The following is a 10,412-nucleotide window of genomic DNA, read 5'->3' on the forward strand; positions in this document are numbered from 1 at the left end:
TCTTGTTGTGAACATACGCAAAACTTATGAAGCAGGCCAAGAAGAAAACCGTGGCCAGAAAACGCCCTAAAACGTACAGCGATCACTTGTTGCTGTTGCTGTCGTCTGTCCGCTTGTGGTTGCTGCGTTTTCGCACGCATCGCCAAACGGTGGCCACTGCCAAAGAGGGGCGTGACAAGCGCATGCAGCAAGGGGGGAGGGGGATGGACGGGCAGGTGAGCACCGCAACGCACTGTTCGAGGTGATTGCTGGTGAAAAATTCCGTTTGTGACAATGATAAAATAGTTTAACCTCGACAAAAATCGCGTTTTGAATTTGAAATGCGATTCATACTATACACACACACACACACACACATATATATTTCTTATTTACTTTTTGTTTTTATTTTTTGGCGTTTCGCTTCAAAAATTTATTTACTGCTGGGCTCGCACTTCTCTGGAGCTACTGGACATTATTTTTGGTGACAGACATTTGCGCGACTGGGAGCCAGACTGACTGCTGTGGAGGCGTCAGCGCAGTTGACAGCAAGTCTAACTAAAAGGACTGCAAAATAAATTAATGTAGTTTTACAGTCTACAGAAAGTTACAGCTTAACACTAATTTTAGGCATGAACACACCTTAAGTTCGCTTAGCATTCTAAATATTTTTCAAGTTACTAAAATAAACAAAGTTTGATTTGAATAGATTATTTGGGCTAGATAAGGCTGGGCAACAAATTTGGAAAACAAAATTCATACCTTTTTAATTTATTCATGGATCGCTGCCAATGATAGGCCAGATATTTGGCATAGATAGTTAATAAGATAGCAGATAATAAGTTTCAATTAGTGCTTCAGTTTGATACCAAGCAATTTGATACCAAACAAATAAGCTTTGATTGGCTTTGATGGTCGAGACATCAAAGAAAATGTTGTGCATCTCCACAGCTTGTTGAATGTAATTCTAAGCAATAACGGTACACGAGTTCCATAAGACCATCAGCAACTCTTTCTAACAGTTTCACATATTCATAATTATAGCTAATCACAGTAGCTTTAATGTTAGTGTGTGTTTATCTTATATCCCTAACTAAACCCACATGATAAAGCTTTAGCAACTACGTGCCTTTGCTTCTTACTGCTTGGTATCATTGGAGCAGTGACGTGTCGACGCCATCGCTGCTCATTGTTGTTGTTTATGCTTGTCTCTGTGCCTCCGACGCATTAAAACCAGTAGCTGCCAGCAGCAGCAGCAGCAGCAACAGAAGCAAAGAGCATATCATAAGTTGAATACATATTTTGACTACGAAATCAGTCGCTGCGTCAGCCAAATGCAAAATCTCAGTCTGCGTGTCTGTCTGTGTGTGTGTGTGTGTGCAATGACAATATAAATAAAATAATTGCCGACATAAATAAATTCAAAACTCTTGTACACAATAAGTTTTGTATGTGTGTTTTGTTGTTTGCTTTGTTTATTTTGCTTTTGTGCGTGGTACACATTTTATCATTTTTTTTTGTTGCTTTTCTTATTGTTGTTGTGTTAAATTGTTAATGGCATTTTGCATGCGCAGACACAGACTGTGGGGTTGCTGGCTAAAGTGCAGTGCTAGCTTTCATTGTCGCCCAAAAACCAAAAAAATCACTAAAAACAAAACGAACGACTTAAGACACGAACTGTGGCGCAGCGGCTTGCTGGCTGCATTGTTGTACGACTTGGCTGGCGCGGCGCGTGTTTTGGGACATATTCTATTTTTATAACAATTTAAATTCAGCCAATTGTCAAGGTGTGTTGGCCACAGCAACAGCAACAACAACAGCAAGCGAGGCGTTGCTCAAAAATTATGTCTGCAAATTCGCGCCTGTTTTGTGGCAAATTGACAACAATTGCAGCTATTAGCCAGATATGTATACATGATGCGTGTGTGTGTGTGTGCGCTGATTTATGCTGCTGGAATGTCTGTCAAGGGCGTGACAAGATGCGTTGCGCTCAAACTTCCGCTGGTTAATTGAGTTCTAAAATGCGGCAAGCAACAGCATCCAAAATTGATCAGCGCAGATCAGATCAGTCTTAACTACTGCTACTCCTTGTACGACGTGCTCAAGTGTCTCAGCAACGGAAGCGCAGCTTCATGCATATTAATTAGGCAGCATATAAAAAATCTCACAAGCAGTCAAATAAAATTCATTTCATTGCGCTCGATCGCTCTCGCTCTCTCTTTCTCTCTCACTTACTTAACATTGTTTGCGCAGTTATTCGCACATTAAGCCAAAGCTTAACACTTGAGTGTCTTTTGGGGCTGACGCTTAAGATTTGTGTGCCAGCGAGCGCCAGTGGCAACAACTGCAACTGCAACTGCAACTGTTGCTACCAAAGACTCGTAAATGTCACAAAAGTTTTAGGGCGCTATTTGCGCTGCTTTAATGACGTTCATAAAATTAGTCCAAAGCAGTGCAGCATTTAATTAAGCAGCGCATTGTTCGTCAAAAGGAAGTCGTGAATCAATTTAATAAAAATTTCAATTTTAAGGCGATAACAGTTACAAGTTTAAGGCCTAATCAGTTGGGCTAAAGCGAGTTTGATAAAAATGCAATTCTATATAAAAAAACGAGGGCGTGCCAGCTGCACGTTAAGCAGTTAGAATTGCCTTAAAGCAAAAATCATTTGGCAACAATGCTGCTCAATTAAATATTTGGCTAGCAAATCAACAATTTGCACGCTAAATAATAATACAAATATTTAACAATAACAATATTATTATGTTCAACAAATACGCAAATAATTTGTCAACAACAACGAGATTAGTTAATTTTTGTTTAACTATCTTAAGCTAGCTAAATATTGAGCTCATTTAATAGCTAAATATATATATTAGCTTTATACTAGATTTCCTGGCTATATGACTTCGTTTTATGCGCCAATTAGACAAAAAAAGAGAAGCAGCGCGTAATATTTTTATAATATCTTGCATCCATGCATAAGTAATGCGCACGTCAGCATTAACAACAATATGTTATGTGGTTTTCTCACATAACTTTGCCACAGCTACAAGTTGCAACTTGCTGCTTGCAACTTGCATGCGCTGCAGCAATTAAACAACAACGCGCATCATTTGATGCACTTCTTTTTTTTTGCTTTGCTTTGCGCTGCAGTTGATTACTATATTTATAGCAATAAAAAGCTAAAGCGCCAGCAATAATGATTCATTATTGTTTACTGGTATTGCCAAAAACATATTTTTGTGTTCAAAGGCAATTAGCACAGCGCATAGCTGGAAATTTTTAAAGCCCAATAGCGCGCGCTCTCTCTCTCTCTCTCTCCTGGTCTAGCCTTCTCTATTTAAGTGCGTTCATGTCTTTAGCTTGTTTGCGTTCTTGTAGCTGTGTGCGTGAGTGGATTGTCTAATTGTTGGCTTGATTCAATCACGTGCAATGCTCGACAATAGAATCTTTTGTCGTTAAAGTTAACAACAATTTTTTTTTTTGACGTAGCTGCAGGTGCAAACTGTACTCGCTGGCATGTTAATATGTATGGCCGCCATGAAAACAAAGCGAATGGCAACAACTACAGCACCAAAAGATACACACACACACACTGGCGCACTTGGGCGGCAGTCAGTGAACTCGCATGGCCGCGGCGCACGAATAACGTTTCGTGACAGGCAGCGGCGCAACCACAACACCAACTACAATTGAAGGTTGAAGTTACATTGCCTGTGCGTGCATTTGTATTGCATTATGCATGTGTGTGTGTGTGTGTTCGTATGTGTGTGTGCGTGCAACGCCATTCGGGCGTACCAAAAACCCAACTGAGGCCACGCAGCAATCAAGCTACCAACCCATTGCTCACTGCTCCTCCTCCTCCTCCACCCCCTCCTTTTACCGCTGGCATTGGCTTACTGTAATCTAAGCACTGCTCATTGTTGGCACTCTTTTCTCTTTTGTATGCATTATTATTATTATTTCATTATTATGTATTTCAAGTTTGTTGGCGCTCGCTGCTGCCTTCGTTTTGATTGAGGAAATTCGTTGAGTGCGCGCGCACAATTGAAAATTCAGTGAAATTTTTCTTAAAGGCCATTGCCAGTGAAAATGGACGCCACGCGCATAGAAAATTAATAAGCGTCAAGCACTTGGGCGACAAGCTTGCTAATAATAATAAGCTTAATTGAATAACTAAGCAGAGTAAAAGTAATCAAAAGACTTAGGCAACAAACTTGTTATTTAGAATTAAATTTCTTTGCATTTTTGTTTTGAACTAAAGCCACACATTTTGTAACACTATAACTTAATTTATAAAAGAAATATTTGATTTAAAATTTATTTGATTTTATTTGCATTTAAATATTTCTTATAAATTAGTCGACTGTGCCATGTTAACCCAAAAAGCAAATCGTAGTAAATTTTATCAAACAACAAAAACTTGAGCAACGAACTTGTTATAGGTCAAAATCTAGGCAACAATTTCTTGCTTTGCAGATAACAACAAAAAAAAAAGACACAAATTCAATGTGAAACAAATGACTTAGGCAACGAACTTGTTGTCACATGCATACAGCTAAATTGTAGCTCTCTTTTTATACATTTTCTTTTAGTGTTTTGTGTGTGTTTTATACGGCTTGACAAGTTGCTTGTAAGCTTGATTGCAGCTTGACGTGGACGCTACAGATCCCGCCGAGATGTCTGTCAGCGCAGCCTGAATGCGGGCCGGGCCTCATAAAAATTAGCTGCGTCGGCTGCTGTATTTTATGGCGTTTTCTTCTACTTACCCTACACCGCTCTATCTGCTTGATTGTGTGTGTGTGTGTGTGTGTGTTTCCTTCGACAATATTTTCAAATTAACCACATTAACAGCAACCTTTTAATTAAGTTTCTTCTCTTTTTTTTTGTTTTTTGTGTTTCATTTGGCATTGGGAACTTTATTGATTTGCTTGCGCTGTGGCTCGTTTTTGGTTATAACTTTTAACTGATTGGCCACTCGGTCTTGTTTTGTGGCTTTCTTGCTGTTTCTATTTCGTATTTTGGAGACACATGTGAAAGCTTTGTTACAAATCGGCTTCATTAAACGTTTGTTAGCCCACACCAGAGCAGCAGCAGCACCACCACCTGCACCACCAGCACTGCTCAGGCACTGGCTAGATAACTGGGCAACCTGAACCGCCTTAGCTTTCGCTCGTTATCGCGCTGACCTCTTGGAGTCGTTCGTTTAATGGCCAGCGCTCGCATCGATAGCCCAGAAAACAAAAAACTCAAAACAACCAAAAAGCAAATCAAATCGTTGTTTCCCATGATTGTCGCCAAAGTGTTTTCGTATCATACATCGACTACGTGTCGTCTTCGTTATTGTTGCCTGCCTTTCGACTATTTTTATGTAGACGCGCCACACATTTATGCTGTGCTACAAAGTCCCCACAATTTATCCGATACTCATCAACTTATCCATCAAGTATTGCCCCTACGACTGCTGCTGCTGTTGCTGTTGCTGTTGCCTAGTTGTTGTTTTATTTTATGTGCTTGGCTATATAAAAACAAAAAAAAATCATTCGTTTGCATGTGTGTGTGTCGCTTAGGCGCTTAAAGCTTTTTAAGGGTTTTTAAGATTTTTATCTAACAAACTCGCTGTGCATACTTAATTATGTATTTTGAAATGTGAGACAGGTTGGCAAAGCGGGCAACGGGGCCTGTTCGCATTGTTGTTGCTTTTTCGTTTAGTATATTTATGCGCCTTGTTTTTTAGACAACGCTACTGTCGACAAAGTGAGAGCGAGCCGGCAACAGGTGCAGCAGCTTTAGCTTATCTTTATTTTGAAGTTATATTAACCAAAATAATTCTGCACAATTCTTTTGACATAATAGATGATCTGGCGGGCGCAATTTTGACTTTAGAGCTGCAACACGTTTAGCCCTTCAGCAGAATATGCTGAGCTGCACATTTATTTAAGCCACCTTCAACTATGCGCAACGCCCCGTTTTTGCTTTATTTATAAACATTTTATATACTTTTTTTTATTCTGCGCTCATAATTTATGCGCTGCAATGACACTTGCTCATGACCTTATCGACAGCGTCTAGGCTTGGGCAATAACTTGGCCAGCGGCAAAATTTGGCCAAAGCCAATAACAACAATTAAGCACACACGATCGACTGTAGCAACAACAACAACAACAACAGCAAGTTGAGCTGTATTGTTGCCCATTTTTCTTTACGGCTTTATGCGTTTTGGGGCATAGAGTACGAGAGTGCGCTGTAGCTGGAGAGCTGCTCAGGCAAATAAATCAATTTATTTCAATTATAATTATAGGCTTGAGTGCAGGCTGCTGTTGCTTTTGCTTTTGGCCTGAGCCGAGCTGAGCCTGCAGGAGCGCGTGGCCAAGTGCTCATTACTTTTGCCTCGGCACACGCCCACTTGCCGTATTCAGGGCGTTGCCGTTGCACAATTGTTGAAAAATGAAATGGTCTTGCACGTAGTTATGACTGCGTATCTGCTATCTGCAACTTCTGGCTGTGACTGCGACTGCTGGCCAAACTTACTTTGTGGCTGATTTTAATCCCATAGTGTACTCAAGTGTGTGTTATTTATTCATATGCGCTACTTCACAACTTTATTTGGCTGCCTGCGAGGCTTGCACTTGCAAATTATATGCATTACGCATACGCCAAGTGAACTGCGCTGTAAATTGACTTATAAGTGAAGGCTAAAGCCATTCGATATGACAGCGCCGATAAGCGAGCGACTTGCTCTGCTTTTATTTATTGATTTATTTAGCTGCTTATTTGTCTCCCAAGTGGCGCATCATTAAAATATTTTATGCAGGCTTAAGTTATTATAAGCGACAAATGCTCGGCTACTGTTAAACGAGCACGTTGCCGCGTGGTCAGCCAGTCCGCCAGTCGCGGCAGCCACTCCCTTCTAACAACACTTGCAAGTGCTGGAAATAATCTAAAAAAGCAGCAGCAGCAGCAGCTCGAGCTCCAGTCAGAGCAACAATAATAAAAATTGAAACCGATCGTCTTTCAAAATGCGTGGCACGTCGCGCAGTTTATTAAAATAACTTGGCCGGCCAGGCCGGGCCGGGCCGGGCCACATCACCTGCTATAAGAGTCGCGGGCAAAGAAAAATTAGTTTAATCATAAAAATGCTGAACATCGACGACGCGCTGGGCAGACAACGTTCGAAGCAAACAGCAGCTACCTGTTTTGAGCAAGAAGATGACTTCAATTAAAAGCTTTTAACAATATCACGTACAGCAAATCGTAGCAGAGAGAGAGAGAGACGCACGCAGTGGCGCAGGGCGGCGGGCGCAGAGCGCTCACTGATTACATCACAGTCGCAATCCTGTGGCGGTCGGCATGAGTGCGTTGCTGGTTATCAGGTGTAAAGCATCGCGGTGCAAGCGCAAACACAAACGCAAAAGCAAACGCTAAACGCGTTGCTGTCTTAAGTCTTTTGTTTTAGCACACAGCTTCAGCTTGCACTTATTAAAGAAAGCAGCGCAGCGCAGCGCTGATAGCATCGCCCTCAAGAGAGTGCACGTGCTATACACACACCACGCACACACACACACTCACAAACAGCAGTCAGTTCTTTTTCTGCTGCCGCCGCCGCGCAGATCAAAAGCGCATTATCCTTGACGTTGCCTGTCACGTTGGGGCGTCAGAAAACGTGAAGCTTTGTCGGCAGCCACTCAGCACTGTCACACACACACACACAAATATATAATAATATTAACAAAAGCGCAAAAACGCTACCAACATAACATAATAACAGTTAAAATGAAACGCACAAAAGAAATTCGGCGCATGCGCTGAACGATCGAGCGGGGCGACCTCCAGCGGTGTCTCGTTTCGATTATAAAAATTTCATTTATGTCTTATGGGGCGATTTGTAATTTTCTGCGCAAATTGCACTGCGCGTCTCTCGCCTCGCTGCAGTTGTTGCTAATTTCATTTTTTGTTGCCTAAATGGCATTTTTACGGTAAATAAAATGCCTCAATCACTTGGCGCGTGCGTATGCGCAATAAAAATGGCGTTTATGTTTCAATTAAAATGCGGTAGCGCCAAATTATGTAATTTTCCCAAAAAACAAGAAAAAAAAAACATTGCAAGGAATAAAACGGAAGCTGAAATATGTGACAGGAAGCAGTTGATACTAAAGCGAACGAATTTATAAGTAATTCAAATCGGTCATGAAAGTTAAAGCAAAAACTTCAGTACATTTATAACTCTTAAGGGATTAAAATTTATTTTTAGTAATGATTTTTTGATTTTATTAAATTAAATAAAGTAAATATATACAAATAACTGTTTATACAAAAACAGCAGCTGTAGAGCAACTTACATTTCATTTTTAGCACGATTATTATAAGAAATAAATTCTATAATTATTTGTTAGTAAATAAATATTTGAATAATATTTTTATTATTTGAGCCTTAGCTTACTCTTAAAATTCACCAAAATAACATTTTTATAGCATTGCAAGCGAAACTCACCACGCGCTACAAATTCGTACTCAACTTTTTTGGTTTGTGCACAGACTAAGCGCAGCACTTAAAGGGTTAAGGGTGAACTTCCGTTTCCGATAAGAACACACACACACACATACATTAAAAAAAAAGTTGATTGGCCTTTGATGTGCTCATAAAAAAAGTGTCAGTCGAAAAATGTGTGCCAGTTAGTTTTTGTTTTTTTCGAGCGCTAATGATATGCACCCCTTGTTGTAGTAGTGACTACCCCTACCCCAGCAGCTCTCTCAAATGCGTATCATTTTTTGTAGGAAACAAACATGCGTGTGTGTTATGTAGTTGGTTGCAGTAGTCGTCTTTTTGATGTTGCTTGCTTGTTTTTTATGTTGCTCACCTGGACTTGGTGCTGGGTTTCCAGCGCAGGAACAACAACTGCGTTGTTTTCTTTTTGGTTGGTATCAACGTTTGCCCTTTTGACTGCATTATGCAAATGAATTTCTAAAAGATTTTTATTGACATATGTTTTTTTGCTCTTTTTGCTTTGTTGTTGTAATTGTTAGTACACACACACACACATGCATGCATAGCGTGGTTTATGTCCCTGCGGTTTCCTGTCGCTGTGACAACCACGTCGCTTTAGTGGGTGTGAACAGGGTTTTAATTTTTTTCAAGCATTTTTTTTTATACGCTGCTTAACTGGCTTTGTTTTTTTCCAAGCATTAATGCTAATGCGCTTGTAGTTGGGCGTCGCTGGGCTTCGTCATATGATTAAGTGGATGCATTTATGAACTGAAAGTGAGAGCACAAAAGTGAACTTTATTGGTTATTTAACATAATTAATGAATTATGCATTTTTCTAAGTTTTTCCAGCGTTTTGCTTTTATGTTGCTGACAGCTGGAAAGTGATTTCTTTGTTGAGATTTTTGTTTGTTAATTAAAATGAAAGATTAACATTTGTTATTCAACGAATTAAGATTATATATTTAAATAGCTAACAACAGTATTAAAAATTCATATAATAATAATAGTATACAATAGAAGTTACTGCAAATTATTGCACTATTTAAAGCTGAAAATTTATAAATATATTTCGAGTGTTTAGTTTAGCATGAAAAACTATTTTGCATTTCTAAATAAGCATTTGGCTTAATAGTTGGCTCTCTGCCTTGCTGCCTAATTTAATAATACCGCACTATAGACAAGCTGCTTAACTACTTAACGCTCTTCTCCCATTCGGAGCGGCCCATATGGCGTATGGCTAACCCCACTTAAGGCAAAACCGCGGCAAATAGTTTAACAAAAAAAAATTGTTACCAGGTGTTGCAATAGTTTTTGCTTGTTGCCGCCATTTGCCAATATTTCACGACCCTGGCGAGTTGCCTATGGGACGCGAACGTGTCACAGCGACGCGGAGATAAATTAGTTAATAAATAAAAAAAAACTGCTAACTAATTTGCATATTTGCCCTTTGCTGCTGCGTCGCATTGACAGTTTGAAGCTAAAGCCAAAGCCAATGAGGCGCACCAAAATGCATTCGAGGCATGCAGGACGAAGGGTTTGGATGAGGTAGTAGAGTTAGAGCTATAACAATTGCCATTTGCTGTAGCGTATGCGTATTTTATGCTCTGACGGGACACAAGCAACTGCTATGAGTTGTGTTTTCCTTTTTTTAGGCTCAGCTAATTTGCATATGACGGCAAGGTCTGTCTATGTGTGTGCGTGTGTGTGTGTGTGTTGGAATTTGGCAAACTGCAAAAACGTTACTTTTGGGGTGTTTGTAGGTAGCAAAAGTGAAAGGATAACGGCTGATTGCAGGCGCAGCCAGAAGATTTCAACTGACGACGTTGCATGCGAAATCGGCAAATTGCATAAATTTAAAAGAAGAAAAATGATAAATGGCATGCGCTGGCATTTGCCTATGCGATTTGCCTACCTTGACCTTGCTAAAAAAATAAAGAAAGGGTTGGCG

Source organism: Drosophila busckii, chromosome 3L, assembly GCF_011750605.1.
Source record: "Drosophila busckii strain San Diego stock center, stock number 13000-0081.31 chromosome 3L, ASM1175060v1, whole genome shotgun sequence".
NCBI lineage: Eukaryota > Metazoa > Arthropoda > Insecta > Diptera > Drosophilidae > Drosophila > Drosophila busckii.